The 20160-nt window shown below is 46.8% G+C and overlaps 2 long non-coding RNA genes across 7 annotated transcripts in view; both read left to right on the plus strand.

Annotated features, from left to right (window-relative positions):
• The window catches only part of LOC311430470, a 46254-nt gene that overhangs the window by 141 nt on the left and 25953 nt on the right, over window positions 1–20160 (plus strand). The window lies entirely within an intron of this gene.
• Window positions 204–18396, plus strand: LOC311430472. 6 transcript variants are annotated; one of them, XR_014688812.1, is made up of 6 exons: window positions 7265–7567; window positions 9959–10087; window positions 12385–13536; window positions 17633–17745; window positions 17867–17916; window positions 18302–18396. It is a non-coding gene; the product is annotated as an uncharacterized lncRNA (long non-coding RNA). The 6 variants fall into 6 exon arrangements; XR_014688811.1 differs by lacking the exons at window positions 17633–17745; window positions 17867–17916; window positions 18302–18396 and adding exons at window positions 204–393; window positions 14925–16005 and having other exon boundaries at window positions 7405–7567; XR_014688815.1 differs by lacking the exons at window positions 17633–17745; window positions 17867–17916; window positions 18302–18396 and adding an exon at window positions 14925–16005 and having other exon boundaries at window positions 12385–12831; window positions 13355–13536.

A 20160-nucleotide genomic window follows, 5' to 3' on the forward strand; every position in this document is an offset into this window, starting at 1 on the left:
GACTCAATTTTGTTGGTGTATAATGTGTTCTGCTCCTAGATTTTTCTTTCAATGTGAAGAAAAGTTTGAGCTAATTCCAGGTAAGAAAGTTCCAGTTACTTGCTGGGTCGTATTGTCCTTTTAATATTCAAAGCTACAGCAAAAGCGTGGGGATTGTTGCTTCTAGAAACACCCCAGTTTTCTTGTCTGCACTCTGCATGCCGTTGAGCTAAAGCAGACTAAAAAATAAATAAATACAGGAAACACACGCACAAAAAACAACAATAAAAAAAAAAAAACAAACACCATTGGCTGACTTGTTGTGAACGCAATGATCATTTAATCCCTTTGTTTTCCCAGGTGGTGTGGATGACACTGGCTGCACTGTTGGAGCTTGGACTCGGAGAGGAACAGGTGAGCACAATCGTATGTTGCATCAGTAGTGGTCAGCATTGTGGAGAAGGTGAGCAATGGGGCCGGCGTCCTAGTGAATGCTGGTACTCTGTTTTTGCAGCTGATGATGAGCCTGGCAATTGACTAAGATGACAATCAGTGCCTGTGCGTTTCTTGAGGCGGAGGGAATTTACCATTCAGCAATCTGAGAGCTAAGCTGGGGGGCACCTGGTATTTGCATATCTGGGGTGGCTAATGGGAGCTGGGAGTCAGAGCAGCATGGAGCCAGCTGGCTGCCTAGACTTGGTGCCACGGTGAGGGTGGCTCAGGCTGGGTCACGTTCAAGCTGCTTGTGGCTGGGTCACCAGCCTAATAGAAGAAGTGGGATTATTTTGTAGCGTGAGTGCGTGCGCCAGGCAGGACAGTTTCCTTCTGTTTGTCTGCCTTGTGGTGTTGCTTCTGCAATGTCTGTTCTGTGCTTCTCGGGTCTTGATATCCTCCTAGCTTTTTACACTGGACTGACCAGACAGGCGACTTGGTAGCGGTGCTGAAGGGCCTCAGTGCTTGTTTTGTCGTCATGACTCTGATCTGAGCACTTCTTGTGTTGCAGTCACTGCTTAAAGAGCAGGTCTGTTTCAGGTCTTGTGCATCGTATTTGGTTTGAGATCGCGTCTGTTTCCATCCTCACTCTTGCAGAAGTCATCTGGGCCGCATCAGGAGCTCTTGCTTGGGAATTGATTTCCTAAGCTTTGTCTTATGGGGTTTTCAGTCCCCATCCTTCTGGTCTCTTGTCTTGAAGGCAGGCTTTTTAGGCCTCCATCACCCCAGTTCTGGCAGTGTCTTCCAGTCGCGTGTCGTGACATCTGAGTCTCTCCTAGGGTCTGGTGCAGAGCACCTGTTCTGACTTGCTGTTGCCATAGGGCTTCCCTCCGGGGGTCACTTTTTCTTGCGCCTTGTGTTGTGTGTTTTGTTTGTAGTGTTTGTGGCGTGGCTGTGTGTGTATGTGTTTGGTCTGGAGCTGTCCTGCCTGGCAGTTAGTGATGACAGCTAACGTGGCAGTGCATGGGTGTACTAATACATTGTCTGGACTGTTTAGGCAAAGTCATCTGGTCTGCCTCTGGGCACGTGCTGAAGGGCAGCTGTCACAGTATATCTGTTTGCGCACAACTGCTTGTTTACCTCTATTCATTTAATAAATTGTAAAATTTAATTGCAATCCAATTTGGGACCCAGTCATGTATGACAACTGGGGGCTTGTCCAGGAGGGCTTTGGTTCCTGAATTCTTATTTGATCTAGGAGAGGCACCCCACCTTTTGGTGGCTGCTGTTCGAGTCAGGTCGGGACTAATGGCGTCTTGAACCTGAATAAAGGTAAGCAAAGGTTTTGATTTTTTTTCAGCTCCCTTGCTGGCTGCAGCACTATATTTTGCCCGTAATTCTGCGTGTGAAGATCTGAATGAAGACAATGGAGTCATAAGCGTTTAAAGCGTATACTGTTCTGTTGGGTGGGTTTCGGTTGCCTGTGTGTGTAAGAGTGTGACTGAGACGGAATTCAGTTCCAAAGCGATTGTGGAGGTCTTCTAACCACGGTTCCAATCTCCCACGAGGGACTTGGCCAGTGAAGGACCAAAGGGATTCCTATAGGATTTGTGGGTGGGTGATAGATCTTAAATCCTCTGTAAGACACTCTTATTAAGATAACCAAGGGCTGTGGGAATTGCCACAGTAACATTCCTAGATGGGTCAGACAAAATTTAAGACAAGGGACCAGAAGAAAGGGAGCAAATTACCAGACATACCACCAGAAAGTCCATTAGGAATAACGGTTAGAAATTGGAATGAGAGGGGCCCCAGAAAAGGAAAAAGTAAATAAAAAACGGTCCAGTATTGTGTGATGGAATGGCCAAAGGAGCCTTTAAGACCACATGTCTTTCAGCCTGCTTTTGGATCCTTTGAAGACTGTATTTGTCAGGCCTTAAATACACATGTTAATTCGAGGGAACCTTTTTGCCGGGAAGAAAGTGATTATGTAGGATTATGGATCAGGAGGACTTCATGTCCTTTTCCAGCCTCAATATTTACACTAAAAGCAGGTAAGAAATTTGAAGAAGAAGAAGAAGAAGAACAGGAAAAAGAAAAAGATAATAAACGGGAGCCGTTGGATAACCTACTATCTCCATATCCTAACAATTCACCTCCGGTGGCTGTGGTATCTCCAGCAGTACCACCGTTGCCCCAGCTTTCAACACCATCAGCACCTGAATGAGACCGACCACCGGCTGCATGCATGAGAAGTAGGACTGCCGTATCTGAGAGAGCTCCTCTATATCCCTTAAGGGAGGTAACTGGTGTGTAACTGGGTTGGAGTTTTAACAGGGTTTTAATGGTTTCAGGGTTAGCGTGTTAGGGTTTTAGAGTTTTTTTTTTTTGGAATGGAGTGTTGCTATGTTTTTTAGGGTTAGGGTCCTAGGGTTTTGTTTTTGGTCAGTTACTTAGGGTTAGTGTGTTAAGATCCCTTTTTTTTTTTTTTTTTTTTTTTTCAGGTTAGGTTCTCCAGGGTTAGGGTTTTGAGCGTCCTAGTTTTTTGGGTTAGGGCTTTGGGTTTTAAGCATCCTAATTTTTGGGTTAGGGTTTTGTGTGTCTTCATGTTTTCAGTTTGTGCTTAGAGTGTCCTAAAGTTTAGGGTTTTGGTTTGTGTTTTGAGCGTCCTAATGTTTAGAGTTAGGGTTTTGAGCATCCTACTGTTTTGGGGTTAGGGCTTCAAGCATTCTAATTTTGTTGTTTAGGGCTTTGAGAATCCTAATTTTTTGGGTTTGGGTTTTGAGCGTCTTAAGTGTTTGGGTTAGGGCTTTTAGGCATAGTACTTCAGGGGTTTAGCGTGGTAAATAGGTTGGGTTATGCCTGTAGGGGTTTCGAAGTTTTTTAGTGTTAGGGCTTGAGGCTTTTTTGAAAGGCCGGTAAGCGCTTGGTTTACAGTGAGTGCCGGTAAATGTATTTCTCGAACTCTCGGCCTGTGATTGGTCAAGCCAGCTGCCTGGGGAATGCTAGTAGGCGTAGTTTTCCGGCACTGGGCTTCCGGGAGGCCATGCTTGTTGCATGGCCTGTTTTATCCAAGGGTTGACTGGTGGTGCCCAATATATGCGCCCGGCGGTGCATCTCGTAATCCCATTTTTGTTCTTAAATGTTTGGAGCGTGACAAGGAGGAAGGTGGCGGCATTATCTAAGTGACAGTTTAGAAGTTTGGATATATTCGCTGTGGTGTTCGGTCGGTTTCCCAGGTATCGGGGGAGAGGGGCTGACCGATTATCAAAGAGGCAGAACGGAGGGAGTCGCGTCTGCGGTGGTTTGGGCTTGAGCCCCTTGGAATTTGGTTAGAAGGGGGAGAGCGAATTTATTTAGGCCTCAATACCTTTTCAAACCCCCATATTGATGGATCCGTAGGAGTGATGCCTTGTTTTGTGTGAGCTTGCTAACAAAGTGCATGAGAAAAACTGGCACTCGGCTTGAATTTCGGTCCTGCTGAAATGTAAATTTTGTGGAAAAGGTGGTATTGTTTGTCTAGAAGACGGAGGGCTGAGTGCTTCAGGTGTCCTCCCGAAGTCCTGTGGATTTCTCATTGGAACGGGGCTCATCAATCATCTGAAATAGTAACGTTTGTACGTGGACAGAAGAGTTGAGTCCCAGAGAACTGGGACATTTGGGAAGAAGATTAGGAAAAGAGAGTAAAAACCTGTCGCTGGACCCCCAGTCACTGGAGCCCCAGGTGCGGCTAATGAGGGTGGGTAGTGATCTGGGCAGCCCCTCCTCATAAAAGGGCTGCACCTGGGCGGGGGTGGCAGCTGCGGGGCTGGTGGAGGAGGAAGGCGATGAGGGGGCTGTAGTTGCAGTTTGTCTGCCTTGCGGCCCCTCTGCTGCTTGGGGCAGCCAAGCTGGGTCCGGAAAGGTCTTCAGAGAAACCTCGGAGCACGGTGAGGTTACTGAGCGTTGCTGGGACCGTGGCAAGGAAGAAGGTGCGTGCAAGCAGGAGTTCCTGGGATCGTGGAAGTCCTGGGCAGCAGGGCTGCCTGTGTGCTGAGGCTGGGTGGGGGAGGACTCGCCGAAAGCTGGGGTGGGCGGGTGGGCGCGCGCAGGCACAGCGAGCCCCGTATGCGAGGAAAGCCCCGCACGTCTGTGCATGTGCTGTCATTCTTCATGAATCTGAGCGACTCTTCCTGTAATGCCCTTGAGTCGACACACGGCAACTGCAGACGACATGCAGCATTATACAGCAACTAACATTGTACGACCCAAAGGACTGCCTGTTCTCACCCCAGATGCCCTTGAGGGTTTTCACACTGCCCCATACTTCTGCATCAGCTGCCAAGCGCACCCACGTCCTTGAGCAAAAGCAGCCCCATGGACGGCTTTGCCTTTGCCTGAGGCAGGCATAAGTCAGACCGTCTTCACCAGTATGGCTTTTTTTTTTTTTTTTTTTTTTTAATATGCACTGCAAGGACTTTATCCCTTTCTCCGTGTGTAGGAGTTTTCATTGGGCAGGGCTAGCTCGATTGGCAGACTAACCAGGTGGCTGTTGCTACATGTGCATCCTACCTGGGCAGCCTGCTCTAAGGAACCTGCTTTGGCAGGGGGGTTGGACCCGATGATATTTCGAGGTCCCTTCCAAGCCCTACAATTCTGTGATCTGTGGTGGCTTTACCTTTCTAGGCAGCTGACGAACTCCACCGCAACAGCTCTCTCACTCCCCTTCCTCAGAAGAGGAGGGGAAGAAGAAAAGGAAAGGAACAACTCGTGGGTTGAGATAAGGATAATTTAATTAAAGGAAAAAAAAAATATCAAGGGAAAACTGTTATTAAATAATTCCCCTAAAGGGAAAGGGGGAAAAAAAAAAAAAGGAAAACAGAAGTAAAGGCTGTGTGGAAGTGCAGAGGAAAGAAATTACTCTCTACTTCCCCCCAGTGAGCGATGCCTGAGCACGTCCTTGAAGCAGGGCCTCAATGCACATAGCCGTTGTTCGGGAGGACAGATGTTCTCCCCACGAGAGCCCACCCCTCCCCTCTTCTTCCACTTTTATTGCTGAGTGTGACGCCATACGGTATGTATGGAATAGCCCTTCGGTTGCTTTACGTCAGCTGCCCTGCTGATGTTCCTTCCTCCCCTCTCGCCCACCCCCAGGCCTGCTGGCTCGGGGCGGGGGTTGAGGGAATCCTGACCCTGTTGCCAGTATTGCTCAGCAGTAGACACAACTCTGGTGCGATACCAGTGCCGTTCTAGCTACAAGTGCAGAGCACAGCACCGTGTGGGCTGCCGCGGGGAAAGTGATCTCCGTCCCAGCCACACCCAGTACAGCGCCCCAATGGTTGAATGTCTCAGCACCCATTGCTTTCAGCGTACTCTTTGTCAGTCTGTTGTTGTTTGTTTGTTTGTTTGTTTATTTTCCCTGGACGCTGGTGCAGGAGAAGGGATGTGGTATACCCATTCGATGCCATGCTCTTTGGTCCAGGTGTTTATGAGGTCATTGTGGAAATGAATCCCATTGCCTGATTCAATTATTTCTGGCGTGCCGGGTTGACATGGGACTGTGAGAAAACGTTGCGTCTTTGCAGTAGAATGTGTTTTTGCAGTGGAAAATTCCACTAGGCTTGCATATCCAGAAGTGCTTGTGCAGGCACGACAGCAGCCCAGCAGTGGAGAGTACGCTAAGCAGATAAGGGGAAGGTTCCCACTGTCCCAAAATGAGGAGGACGGGTAAGAAAAGCAGGGCGAGCAGTGCAAAATGACTAAAAGCAAAAGATCGTGGGCCCTGTGGTCACAAGAGAAGATGGGGCGGAAGGAGAAATTAACGGTTGGTCAAGTAAAACTGGACCTGTGCGGTACAGTGACAAGAGCTGAGTAGCTCGTGAACCTGTTGCACTCAGCCTGGGAGGAAACGGGAGGAATCAAGCCTTGGGTAAGAGGGTTATAATATAAGGTTATGATATACTTTTGCTGGTTGCTCCCGCTTGCAGGACCCCCGCCGCTGCAATCGTGAATAAAACAGCTTTGCAGAAGACCCCGTCCGAGCAAGTTATTTATTGATTGATTTATAATTATTATATTCTTTCTTTTTTTCCTCCCCTCACAAGACTTGCCTTTCAAAGCCCAGGACGGTGTTCCGGGTGGAAAGCTACGTTTCCAGCCGTGCAGTGGCTGCTTCCAGCACCCCAAGCACACGGCGCTCGCCAGCTTCACGGGAGCAGGTTCTGTAGCGGGGCGGCCCTTCAGCTGCCGGGGGGGGGGGCGGAGGGAGGGGAAGGCGACAGGGCCTGGCCGCGATGCCGGGGCAGGGGGAGCCCCTGCAGCTGCTGAGCTTCAGCACAGCTCAGCGCCACGCAGCCGTTTCCTCACTGCCTCAATCTCACCCCTCCGGGAAAGGGGGGAGAATCGGGGGTGGGGTGGGGTGGGGTGGGTAACGCGTGCCGGCTGAGATAAAGACAGTTCAATAGGACAGAAAATTAAGAGAAAGTAATGACAACAACGTGCACGCAGGCACCGAACTCCTGATGCACGCTGCAGTTGCTCACCACACGCGTGTCCGACGGCCCAGCCGCTTCCTGAGCAGCAGCCGCCCCCCGGCCATCCTTCCCGGCCGGTGCTCCGCGTGATGGCGTGCGTTCCGGACAGCCCTTTGTGGCCAGCTCGGGTCGCTGTCCCGCTCGCGTCTCCTCCCGGCTCCCGGGGCAGACACAGCGTCTCCTCTCCGGCTCGAGCGCCCCTAGAGGGAGGAGGGTACGCTACAGGCTGACCGATGGAGATGTCGAGGGGGGGGGTCGCTGGCCGACAGAGATGTCGGGGGCGGGGGGGTGGTGTGGAGGGGGTTGCTGGCCCCTATTGTGGTGCACTGGGAATAGCTTCCCTCAAAAAGTGCGCACCAGCCTGGGGAATAGCTTCCCTCAAAAAATGTGCACCTTCTCAGTCATCTCTCACAGTGTTATACATGAATACTATTCCATTTTACATGAGCTCTAATGCATATTCATTAATTTCCCTGAACAGGTGGACCTCTTCCAAATACTCATTTCCATACTCCTCCCTTATCTCCTCCCAGTTGCGCCTGTGCAATGTAGTCTGGTGGTCGTGGGCAGGGGTCTTTCAGGATGAAGGCAATGAGGAAGAGGAGGTTCAACTTTTTACCTTTGTGGACTTTGACCTTCTGTTGGTAGGTATTTATGCCTTTTTTGCTTATCTTTGCCTTGTTTTCTGCCAACAAGTTGTTCATCCTTCCCTAACGAGATGTTTGTTCTTCCCTTAACTGTTGGCCTTGAGTGATATCTGCTTTTTACATGTGCTTCTCGTAAGGTTCTCATCTACATCCCGGATAATTATGATATTTTTAGGTTCTCATTTACATCCCCGATAACTGGGATATTTTACCATATATGTAGCTAAATACTAATTCGGATAAGTTTTAGCATCTTTCCCATCTCAATAGCAGCAGGGAATATATTAAGAAGATAAGGGGAAGGTCCTGCTGTCCTAAAATAAGGAGGATAGGTAAGAAAAACAGGATGAGCAATGCAAAATCAGTAAAAACAAAAACCACAGAGCCTCTAGTCATGACAGTGAAGCTAGGGATAGAATGGGGGCTTGTTTAATCACATTAATGATTTCTGAATAAAACAATTGTAATTATTAAAGCCAGGAATGGAAGAATGGGGGCTCGCTTAATCACGTTAAAATAGATACTGCTGAGTGTCTTTGCTTACCACTGTGCAAATTAACTGAAACAAGGAGTCTCGGGGCCCCTCACAGAGGATGATTCCAGACAGAATGGGGAACCTGTCTCAAAAACCACTTGAGACCAACCTTGTGGATTGGACAAGAGCCAAGGAGCAGCTGAGTCTGTACAAGGCAGGGGGTCAGCTAGTGGTGATGAAGGGGAGTTATCGGACTTCATCCCCATGACTCCCCGACGACCACCACCAGAAGGCACTGTGCAAGCACAGTTGGGAGGAGTTTATGGTGACATTGCATAAACTCATTTTAGGATAGAATAAATCTTTCAGGGCAAGCAGGTGATCAGGCCCAGTCAGCATGGGTTTATGAAAGGCAGGTCCTGCTTGATGAACCTGATCTCCTTCTATGACAAAGTGACGTGCTTGGTGGATGAGGGAAAGGCTGCGGATGTGGTCTACCTTGACTTCAGCAAGGCTTTTGACACAGTTTCCCACAGCATTCTCCTCAAGAAACTGGCTGCTCTTGGCTTGGACTGGCATACACTTCATTGGGTTAGAAACTGGCTGGATAGCCAGGCCCAAAGAGTTGTGGTGAATGGAGTCAAATCCAGTTGGAGGCTGGTCACTAGTGGTGTTCCCCAGGGCTCGGTGCTGGGGCCGGTCCTCTTTAATATCTTCATCAATGATCTGGATGAGGGCATTGAGTGCACCCTCAGTAAGTTCACAGATGACACCAAGTTAGGTGCGTGTGTTGATCTGCTCAAGGGTAGGAAAGCTCTGCAGGAGGATCTGGATAGGCTGGACCGATGGGCTGAGGTCAACTGCATGAAGTTCAACAAGGCCAAGTGCCGGGTCCTGCACCTGGGGCGCAATAACCCCAAGCAGAGCTACAGGCTGGGAGAGGAGTGGTTGGAAAGCTGCCTGGTGGAGAAGGACCTGGGAGTGATGGTTGATAGTGTGTGGCCAGCAGGTCTAGGGAAGTGATTGTTCCCCTGTACTCAGCTCTGGTGAGGCTGCACCTCGAGTACTGTGTTCAGTTTTGGGCCCCTCGCTACAAGAAGGACATCGAGGTGCTCGAGCGAGTCCAGAGAAGGGTGACAAAGCTGGTGAGGGGTCTGGAGAACAAGTCTTACGAGGAGCGGCTGAGGGAGCTGGGCTTGTTCAGCCTGGAGAAAAGGAGGGTCAGGGGTGACCTTATCGCTCTCTACAGGTACCTTAAAAGGAGGCTGTAGCGAGGTGGGGGTTGGTCTGTTCTCCCACGTGCCTGGTGACAGGACGAGGGGGAATGGACTTAAGTTGTGCCCAGAAAGTTTTAGGTTGGATGTTAGGAAGAACTTCTTCACCAAAAGGGTTGTTAGGCATTGGAACAGGCTGCCCAGGGAAGTGGTGGAGTCACCGTCCCTGGAGGTCTTTAAAAGACGTTTAGATGTAGAGCTCAGTGATATGGTTTAGTGGCGGACTTGTTAGTGTTAGGTCAGAGGTTGGACTCGATGATCTTGAGGTCTCTTCCAACCTAGAAATTCTGTGATTCTGTGATTGTAGCTAAAAATGTAATGAGAACAAAATATATAACATCTTGTTATCTGTTGACCTTCAGTTATGCTGAAACTTGAGCTAACTTGAGCCAACTTGGCATTCCTGCGGCTTGGAAAAACAACCAATTCAGCCAACTCGGCATTCTTTAGCAAAAGGTGAAAAGTACACCATGAGGAAGACCTACGGTTATTGTTTTGCTGTATAAATACAAGATAGTTTGTCACTTTGAACATGCACATTAGGCGGAAGGATCCCCCATGCATCCAGTGCTGATAATAAAGGATACCTTGTCACTTTGAAATTTTGGCATTGTTCTTTGAATCAATCTGGCACCCCAGATGGGACACCCACTCTGCCGGACTGCAGGACCTGCTGGGAATGGGACTCCCTAGGGTACCTCTGGGATTTCTCGGAGGGACTCCTTGACTCAACGGATCACTGTGGAGGCAGACAAGGACCCCATTGCTGTAAGTGACAGTATTCTTTATTTTGGTTTTGGTTTGTTTGTTTGGTAGACCGGTCATTTGAAACCGCCCATAAGTCAGAAGATAAAAGGTCTGCAGAGTGGTGTATACTTTTGTGGCTACCACCTTAAGTATACATGTACGTTTGATTTTGTTGGCATTCAATTGCCATTTGGAACCTGGTAAATTTGCTTATAAGGTTCATTTGTTATAGTGTTACTTATTTTGGTTTTCTGACTCGTCGCATATGGAATTTGACTCTGATTATTGTTATTGTGATTTTGGCTATATTCTTGGAAATAATAGTAGGTTCTTGGCGTTGCTATAGAAAGATACCTGCATGCTGCATTTCATAAGTGCATATGGTTGCACACTGGAACAGGCTCCCCAGGGAAGTGGTCACTGCACCGAGCCTGTCTGAATTTAAGAAGAGATTGGACTGTGAACTTAGGCACATGGTCTGAACTTTTGGGTAGACCTGTGCGGTGTCAAGAGTTGGACTTGATGATCCTTAAGGGTCCCTTCCAACTCAGGATATTCTATGATTCTATGATTCTATGATTCTATGATAAGTGATAAGTGTATTCTGAAAGTGTGAACTGGGAAAATGGGAGAACAGCAAAGTGGTGGGATTTTAAAGAAAAGCCCTTTAGGACGTGTTTTGAGTCATTGGAAGGATATTGGAGGATCTGCTGCTGGAAACGTGAACAGGTAAACATTGATAAAATATTGTTATCAATGGTGGCTGCTTTATAAGCTGGAATGTGGAGAAAAGTGGCCCCTAAATGGAACTAATAATTATAATACCATATTATAGTCAATGTTGTTTTTGAGAAGGAGAACAGGATGAAATGTTGGATACTGATGTTGTTTCAGCATCTTGGAGGGAAAAGGTACGGAATTAAGTTGGCCCCTGACTGAGCCTTTGATGTTGGCATTAGAAAAGTACAGGCTGGAGAAAGATAAAGGAATTGTTAAAAGGGTTGTTGAAAGTGTTAAAGGTGTTTGAAGTTGAATGAGCAGGGAAAGAGGATGTAGGAATGTTAATAGTTCTGCCTCAGCCCGAGGCTGAGATCTCAAAATCAGGGGTGTTAGCCCTCTGGGGCAAAGGAATCATGATGGGTCCAAGACAGTTGTCATGGAAACAGAAAACCGGAGTTCATGTGCGAGCTCAGATTGCCAATGGGACTGCTCAGGGAATTGTGAACAACTGCATTCCCCTGACAGACCCCTACTGAGACCCTAATCATCCTGAAAATTATGAACAGTTAAGTAAATACTAAAATCTGGTTGAATTGGGAATTGAGAATATGCTTCCGACAAGGTCCAAAAGAAACCCCTATGGAATTTTTGGACCAACTCTGAAATGTAATGGAAGAAAAACAAAACAAGCAAAAAAATGATTTGGACCTAGCTTTGTAGGACAAATTGACTAGCCTTTTCCTAGGGTAATCATCGGCCCCTGATTTCAACAGGAATAACGGGGACCTGGGGAATCTACCCTAGCAGATCCTCCACTGGTTATAATGAAGTTAGGGGCGGAATGGAAGTGAAATTTCTTGTTGATATGGGGGCAACGTATTCGGTTCTAAATCAAGTATTAATGCCTTTATGGAATGATTATGTTAGGGCAAAAGGTGCAACTGATCAACCTGAAAAGGCATATTTTTGTGAACCTTTGAAGTACAAGTTAGGGAAACAATGGGGCATACACAGATTTCTATATATGCTTAACTCCTCATGGGCACTCTTAGGTAGAGATTTATTAGAGCAATTAGGAGCAGAAATTGTCTTTGAAAAAGGGAAAATGGAATTAAGGATAGGAGAAGAACAACTAATGAATGTGTTGAGCTTGTCACTAATACAAACTGACCCTAAAAGTGAAATACCCTTAGAGATCACAGATCAAGTATATCCAGGAGTTTGGGCCACCAAAGTCCCTGGAAGAGCTAAAAATGTGACCCCAATAATTATTAAATTAAAGCCAGGAGAGAAACGCGTTAAGGTTAAGCAATATCCTTTGAGGATGGAAGATAGGAAAGGAATTAAAGAAATAATTGATAGATTTCTACAGTATGGATTATCGGTTGAATGTGAATCGGAATACAATACACCCATATCTGCCTTTTTAACAGGCAGATGAAAAAGCTATAGGCAAGTTCAGGATTTGAGAGCCGTAAATAAAATCACCGAGGATATACATCCAGTAGTGGCAAACCCTTATACTTTGCTAACTAAATTAAAGAATAGTCAAGTTTGGTTTACTGTACTGGATTTAAAAGATGCCTTCTTCTGCCTAGCCTTAGCCACAGAAGGCCAAAACCTATTTGCCTTTGAATGGGAAAACCATGACTCAGGCAGAAAGACACAGCTTATGTGGACAGTACTACCTCAAGGATTCAAGAATAGCCCCACCATTTTTGGAAACCAATTAGCAAAGGAACTCGAGACTTGGATGCCTCTGGACACTGAAGGGGCTTTGTTACAATATGTAGATGATCTCTTAATAGCTACTGAAACTAAAGAGAGTTGTATTCAATGGACTATAAGTCTCCTTAATTTTCTGGGTTTAAATGGATATCGAGTCTCTCAACAGAAAGCCCAGCTAGTTCAACAATGCATGACCTATTTGGGATTTGAAATTTCGGGAGGACAACGAGAACTAGGAACTGAACGTAAGGAAGTCATTTGCTGGACTCCAGAACCCCAAACGGTAAAGGAGCTATGAACCTTTTTAGGAATGACAGGTTGGTGTCGCCTTTGGATTTATAATTATGGACTAATGGTAAAGCCTCTATATGAATTGATAAAGAGTAATCAGTCAAAGTTAGTCTGGACTGGAGAAGCACGAAAAGCCTTTAAATGAGAATTGATGCAAGCTCTGGCTTTGGGATTACCGGATCTCTCAAAACCCTTTTGGTTGTTCTCTCATGAGAGACAAGGGATAGCTTTGGGTGTACTAGCACAAAGATTGGGTCCCTATAAATGAGCAGTAGCTTACTTCTCTAAACAATTAGATGAAGTAAGTAAAGGATGGCCCGGATGCCTTTGGGCTGTTGCAGCTGTTATCAATATACAAGAAGCTTGGAAGTTTACAATGGGACAGAGAATGACAGTGTTAGTCTCCCATAAGGTCTCAGCAGTTTTGGAACAAAAAGGAAACCATTGGCTTTCACCACAGAGGTTTTTAAAATATCAAGCAATATTAGTAGAACAAGATGATGTGGAAATTGTGGTCACTAACATCGTAAATCCAGCTTCTTTCCTTAGCAGAACTCTGGATGAACCCATAACCCATGATTGCATAAAAACAATGGAGACTGTATTCTAGTCGACCTGATCTTAAGGAAGGACCTTCAGAAGATGCTGACGAATCTTGATATACTGATGGAAGCAGCTTTGTGTAAAAAGGACAACATAAGGCAGGGTACGCCGTTACAACCACTCAACAGGTAATTGAGTCCAAACCATTACCCCCTGGGACGTCCGCCCAGAAAGCAGAGATAATTGCTCTTACATGAGCACTGGAACTAGCAGCAGGAAGGAAAATAAATATTTGGACAGATTCTAAATATGCATTTGGCGTGGTACGTGCTCATGGAGCAATTTGGAAAGAACATGGATTGCTGACTGCTCAGTGAAAACACATAAAGTATGCTGAAGAAATTTTAAAATTGTTAGAGGCTGTAAAACAACCAGAAAAGGTAGCTATCATGCATTGTCGGGGACACCAAAAGGGGAACACTGATTTTGAAATTGGAAATCGATTGGCAGAGGCTAAGCAGGCAGCTGAAATAACCGAGGTGAAGGCATTGTCTTTGATACCAGACAGTAAAATCCAAACTATATCCAAATTACACAAAAGAAGACTTAAAATTAATTGAAGATTTGAAAGGTAAAACGAAATCAGATGGATGAGTATATTTAAACGATAACCGCATAATAATACCCTCTAATTTGACATGGCCCATAGTTCTTAACAGAACATGATAAAACACACCGGGGAGCTGGCACACTGCATAAGAGCCTGAGTCAGACATTAGTGGGACGAAATTTATATACAACAATAAAACAAGTAACTCAACAACGTAGCATTTGCTTACACGATAACCCCAATACCGAGAATAGAATAAAATTGGGAATAATTGGTAAAGTAAATTATTAAGGGCAACAGTGGCAAATTGATTTTTCAGAACTCCCTAGAAAAGGGGGGTATCGTTATTTACTGGTTCTGACTGACACGTTTTCAGGAAAGCCCAAAGCCTTTCCCTGTTGAACAAACAAAGCAAGAGAGGTGGTTAAAGTCTTGTTAAACGAAATAATACCATGCTTTGGGATTCTAGTAGCAATGTCTTCTGACAGAGTTTCACATTTTTGTGTGCAAGTAGTACAACAGACAAGTAAGATTCTGAAGACAGCTGCATACTCTTATAGACCGCAGACAGGTAACCATTTAATTAAACAGCTAAAATTGGACAAGAAGCTAACTTGTCACGGCCTCGATCCCTCCCTTTAGCATTACTTGGAATCAGAGTTAAACCTAGAATAAAAGGTAATTTGAGTCCCTTCAAAATCTTATATGGAAGGCCGTATCAATTTCTATTTAGTGGAGAGGACCTAACACAGTTAGGATCAGAATATTTATATGCTTATATAACTGAACTTCAGAAACAATTAAATAAAGTACATAAATTTGTTTTAGGGACCAAGGCTAGAGGGTTGGATCAACCAATCCACCCCTTTAAGCTCGGGGATTGTGTGTGTGTATATGTGTGTGTGTATATATATATGTGTGTGTGTGTGTGTGTGTGTATATATATAAATAAAAAGACTTTTTCAGGACAACCCCTAGAGGAAAAATGGAAGGAAAGTGGACGGGACCATACCAGGTATTACTGACAACACACACGGCCATTAAGATTAAGGAGCAAGCAGTTTGGATCCACAATTCAAGGGTAAAGAAGGCCCCGGCGAGGATATGGACCACCACTCCAATTGGACCAACAAAATTATGGTTTTCCAGATCCTAATGATTGCAGGGGTGTGGTTCTTGGATTTGGGGTGGGCAGCTTGGGATGAGAACTCACACCTGTCCCTGATACAAACAATATCTCAAGTAATCAATAAGACGAACTGTTGGGTATGCACCCATCTGCCACAGCATGGGAATAAGGGTGTATCGTTAATCGGGATACCCTCGCCTGCAAACTTATCTTGGACTAATTTGTGGGAAAACGCATCTTGGGGTCGAAAATACAAAGAAGTTTTGGAACTAGAAGTTAGTAGCTTTGTGCCGTTGGAATCTTACTATGTATGCGTACAAAGGTGTAACCCGCCTAAGGGTATGGGAAAACAGGATTGTATAAATACAGGTACTACTTACGTGGGGAATCAGACATCTTGTAATTGAACAATTGATATTAGTACAACTAGCAGTTGGGCAAATTCAACCAGCTGGCCAGTACCAGAAGGAAAAGGGTGGTATTGGCTATGCAATGATACAGCCCATAAGGTCTTGCCCGAGAATTGGAAGGGAACTTGCACTCTTGGAGCAGTAGTCCCCAGTATGACAGTACACGATGTAGTGCCTCGAGCCTACTTGAGAAATCATATCCGGAGAATCAGAGGAAAAATTAACCATCCATTGATAGAGAGACACACCCCTTTTCATAGTTTTGTGCGATGGTTTATCACATGGTTAGGAGTGAGTGAATTGGAAAAGGCAACAGTTAATATTTCTGCAATTATAGAGAAGTTAGAAAACAAAATTCTGGATGCTATAAAGGCTCAACAAGAAGAGAGACCTAGTTTATCACAGGTAGCGTTACAAAACCGGATGGCCCTAGACTTGTGATTGGCCACTCAAGGGGGAGTCTGTACAGTAATAAACGCAAGTTGTTGTATGTATGTAGATCACAGAATCACAGAATTTCTAGGTTGGAAGAGACCTCAAGATCATCGAGTCCAACCTCTGACCTAACGCTAACAGTCCCCACTAAACCATATCCCTAAGCTCTACATCTAAAATTCTTTTTTCAAATGCTTTCAAAGAAGCTGAGCTTTGTTATTGATCTGTCACATTTTACTTTTTATGGGAGCCAAAGAAAAGCAAGAAAGCAGTCAGAGTGGAAGGATCTCTAGTGACCTGGAAGAAATATGGAAGCAGACAAGGATCCTACATGAGATCAGTAAAGATGATCTTTCATATTTAGTTTAGTTTTAGTGAAATATGGAATAAGTTAACCTCCTGGTTGCCCGATTTCCAATGGTTGAAACAAGTGTTCATTGCTCTAATCGCATTAGTAGTGTTAGGAATATTTGTGTGCATGTTGTTTAGATGCCTGCTTTGTTGTGTTACTGTAAATAATGAAAGCATCTGATGCAAAAGAATTTGCATGGGAAAAGAAAAAGGGGGATTGATTAAGGAGGTATTGGGGAGGCAAGGACAGTCCCCAGACAAGGACTGTATATCTCGAAACAAGACACCGGAACTCACGATAAGGAAGCGGCAGACGGACAGAGAAACAAATGTAAGGACTATAAATCTCAAAACTGGACGTTGGAATTCATTATAAAGACACAACAAAGGGAAGAATTAGCAACAGCCAGCTCTTGCGGTTAAGAAACATGCCAACTCAGCGGATTCCTGACCAAAGGTGAAAAGTACAATGTGAGGAAGACTCGGGGTCTTCCTCCCAAAGACCCCTGCCCACGTCCCAAAGGCCCCTGCCCACAGTTCTTGGGAGGCTCTACTCAGGCGCAAGGTGCCAAAAGGCTAATTAGCATGAGAAGCGAGGGAAGGCGGGGGTAGGCAATGAATATGTATAGGCGCCGGTAGAATATTGATAGATTGATTGTATAAATTCAAGACTGCTTTCTGCTTTGGGTATGCACGATAGGTGGAGAGATCCCCCCGTGCATCCAGCGCTGCAATAAAGAATATACCGCTTAAAGGAATTTCGGCTTCGATCTTTGAATCATATGGGGTTTTCAGTCCCCATCCTTCTGGTCTCTTGTCTTGAAGGAAGGCTTTTTAGGCCTCCATCACCCCAGTTCTGGCAGTGTCTTCCAGTCGCGTGTCGTGACATTTGAGTCTCTCCTTGGGTCTGGTGCAGAGCACCTGTTGTGACTTGCTGTTGCCATAGGGCTTCCCTCCGGGGGTCACTTTTTCTTGCGCCTTGTGTTGTGTGTTTTGTTTGTAGTGTTTGTGGCGTGGCTGTGTGTGTATGTGTTTGGTCTGGAGCTGTCCTGCCTGGCAGTTAGTGATGACAGCTAACGTGGCAGTGCATGGGTGTGCTAATACATTGTCCGGACTGTGGTGGCGAAGACATCTGGTCTGCCTCTGCGCACGTACTGAAGGGCAGCAGGCACAGTCATCTCTGTGGTGTTTGTCAGATGTGCGTGTGGGGGGGAAGAGTTGAGCTGCTTGTGAGCAGCTGCTCGCATAGTGCTTGAACGGTGTGCTTGAGGAGGAGGTCTGTGGAATCTTGAAAGCTTACAGATAAGGGGTTTTTGAAACTTTTATTTTTATTTCTCTCCTGTCCCCAGTAGAGTGTAAACCTTTGGAGGAACCTGTCACAGGAAAGAGCTCCTTCCGGAACTGTTCAGCGCTCCGTAGGCAGCTCGGTGACTGGCTTGGTCTACTCCTGAGGTGTGCTGAGGTATGGGGGCTGCTGTTTTGAAATGATAATATTGTAAACGGGGTCCCTTTGTGTTGTTGAGGGATGGGTGCTAATGCTGGCAGCTGAATGATTATCTTGTGACCGTTTTCATTTGTTAAAGCTGAAACACAGTGTACAACGCGGGACTTGACCGGAGCTGCTTTTGGCAAGGTGAGCGATGAACAGATGTAGCAGGTACTTTAGGGGTGCAGTTGTCACTGCAGTTACTTAACTGCACAAAGTACAGTAAAAATCCTGTTGATATTTCAGGGGTGTTGTAGCTGGCCTAAGAGAGCAGATGGAAGCATCTGCCTCGAGGGCAGGTGAGGGAGCAGAGGTTAGGGAGCAGATGAGAGTAACTGTCCCAGCTGTGCTGTGGCTTTGGATGCTGCTTCAGCCTATGCTTTTCTTTTTGTTTCACAGGTGTGTCGCACAGGCTCAGAGGGGCCAAGCTGCACTCTGAAGAGCAGCACGGGAAGGGCGGGCTGTTTGTGAGCTGGATTGGAGCAGAACTGCCAAGTAGCACGAGGTGACTGCGAAGGGTCTTGCTTTGCAGGTGCCATGGCAGGCTCTCCGCAGAAGCGGTTGAGGATTTGAGAAGAGGTTGCAGATCATCGAGGAGCGACACGTGCAGGGACGGCTTGAAAACGGTATGGCTGCTTTCTCTTCTGTTTATCAGGTGTCCCAGGCGACGTGGGCTGTGATGTTAGCCTTTAGGATCGGAACAAAGCAGGTGCTGATGGCGGTCTTCTTCGGTAGGCAAAGAGGTGCCCGAAGCCCCCTCCTGTGCAGCCTGAGCACGCCTCGCTGAGGATGAAGCTTGCTTTCCAGCAGTTCTGGAAACTGTGTTGAGGCTGAAATGCTGCGTCTGTGTTCGGGTTGGGGTTGCACCTTGGTGAGTGTAGGGATGGGTTTTAAGTGGGTGCAGCGGAGGGCCCGGCCCCAGTGTCCTGTAGTGTGTTTTGACCCATCAGCATAGCCTTTTGGTTCTCAGATAGCCTGCTGAAGTAAGTGATTTTTGCTGCGAGTGGAACGGAATTGATTTTGTTGGCGTATAATCTGTTCTGCTCCTAGATTTTTCTTTCTGCGTAAATAAAAGTTTGAGCTAATTCGAGCTGAAAAAGCTTCAGTTACTTGCTTGGTTGTGTTGTCCTTTCAATATTCAAAGCTGCAGCGAAAGCATGGGGATTGTTGCTTCTAGAAACACCCCAGTTCTCCTGTCTGCCCTCTGCATGCTGTTGAGCTAAGCCTTATAAATAAGTAAATAAACCACAGCTGCTGCTCCTCCTCTTTCTACTTTCATGTGCTTTGCCCCTCCCCTTTCCCAGGTGATTGGGTTTGGGTGCTGGGTGGGACCAAAAGGTATATGAGCCCCAAGTATGCCGTCAGAGAGCTCCTTCTGCCTTCTGGGCTGCTCTTTGGGGGTAAGTGCTTTGTTTTTCCTTCAGTCAGTTGCCGGGTTCTCTAGGCAGGCTGGAGTCTATGGATTTCTGGAATTCTAAGGGCTTGGAATTCACTTCATAGAGGGATATGTAGCAGAGGTTGCTGGCTCTACTTTTTTTTTGGGATGGTGGGATACGCTCCTGTGTTTGATCTGTATTTTAATCTCTAGATGAATCAACCCACTTGTGTAACTCTCCAGAGGACTAAAACCAGCTTGATGACATGCTACAAGAGGCTTGACCGTGTTGGTGCAGTATTACCAGGAGACTGAGCAGGGTCACCTTTTTCATCTGCAAAGGGTATGTCTGCCATTACCCCTGCCGGGGCTGCTATGCATTCATGGCCTTGTGGCATTTGTGGACTTCAGTTTGTTTGTTTGTTTGTTTGTTTGTTTGTTTTATTTGTCTGGCTCTGGTCTCTGTGTTTGAGTCCTCTGCATGTGCCGCACTGTTTGCGTATCCATTGTGGATGTGACCTTCTCTCTTTGTTTCTTGTAGCTCAGGGCGTAGGCACGGAAGCTTGAACGAAGCATGAGGGTGAGTGGACAGCAGTGGGGGCCCCGAGTTGCTCGGTGGACTGTGTGAGTCTGCTTCAGCCGTCGGGCCGGCTTTGCAAGTGCCTTGCGACAGCAGAGTACGTCTCCTGCCACGTTTCTGACACGTGCCAGACGTCAGCGGTTCCAGGGTTCCAGTTCCTGAAATGCTGGAGATGCTCGGAGCACGAGAGGAGCTGGGGCGGCTTCGGGGGGCTGGGGGAGAGGGGACAGGGGAGAGGGGGGGCGGCTGCGGCGGCGGGGGGGGGCAGAGAGGGCAGCAGGAGGAGGTGCCGTTGCGTGCGCGTGGCCGACGCCCCTCTGGATTGGCTGGAGTGCTCCGTCCCGAGGCATGCTGGGAGCTGTAGTTCTGCGCTGCCGGGCGGCCACGTGGGCTCCGGGCTGCGCGGCCGGGCCGGGGCCGGGCCGGGGCCGGGCCG

The sequence above is a fragment of the Aythya ferina genome (genome assembly GCF_964211825.1).
Source record: "Aythya ferina genome assembly, chromosome: 1".
Lineage (NCBI taxonomy): Eukaryota > Metazoa > Chordata > Aves > Anseriformes > Anatidae > Aythya > Aythya ferina.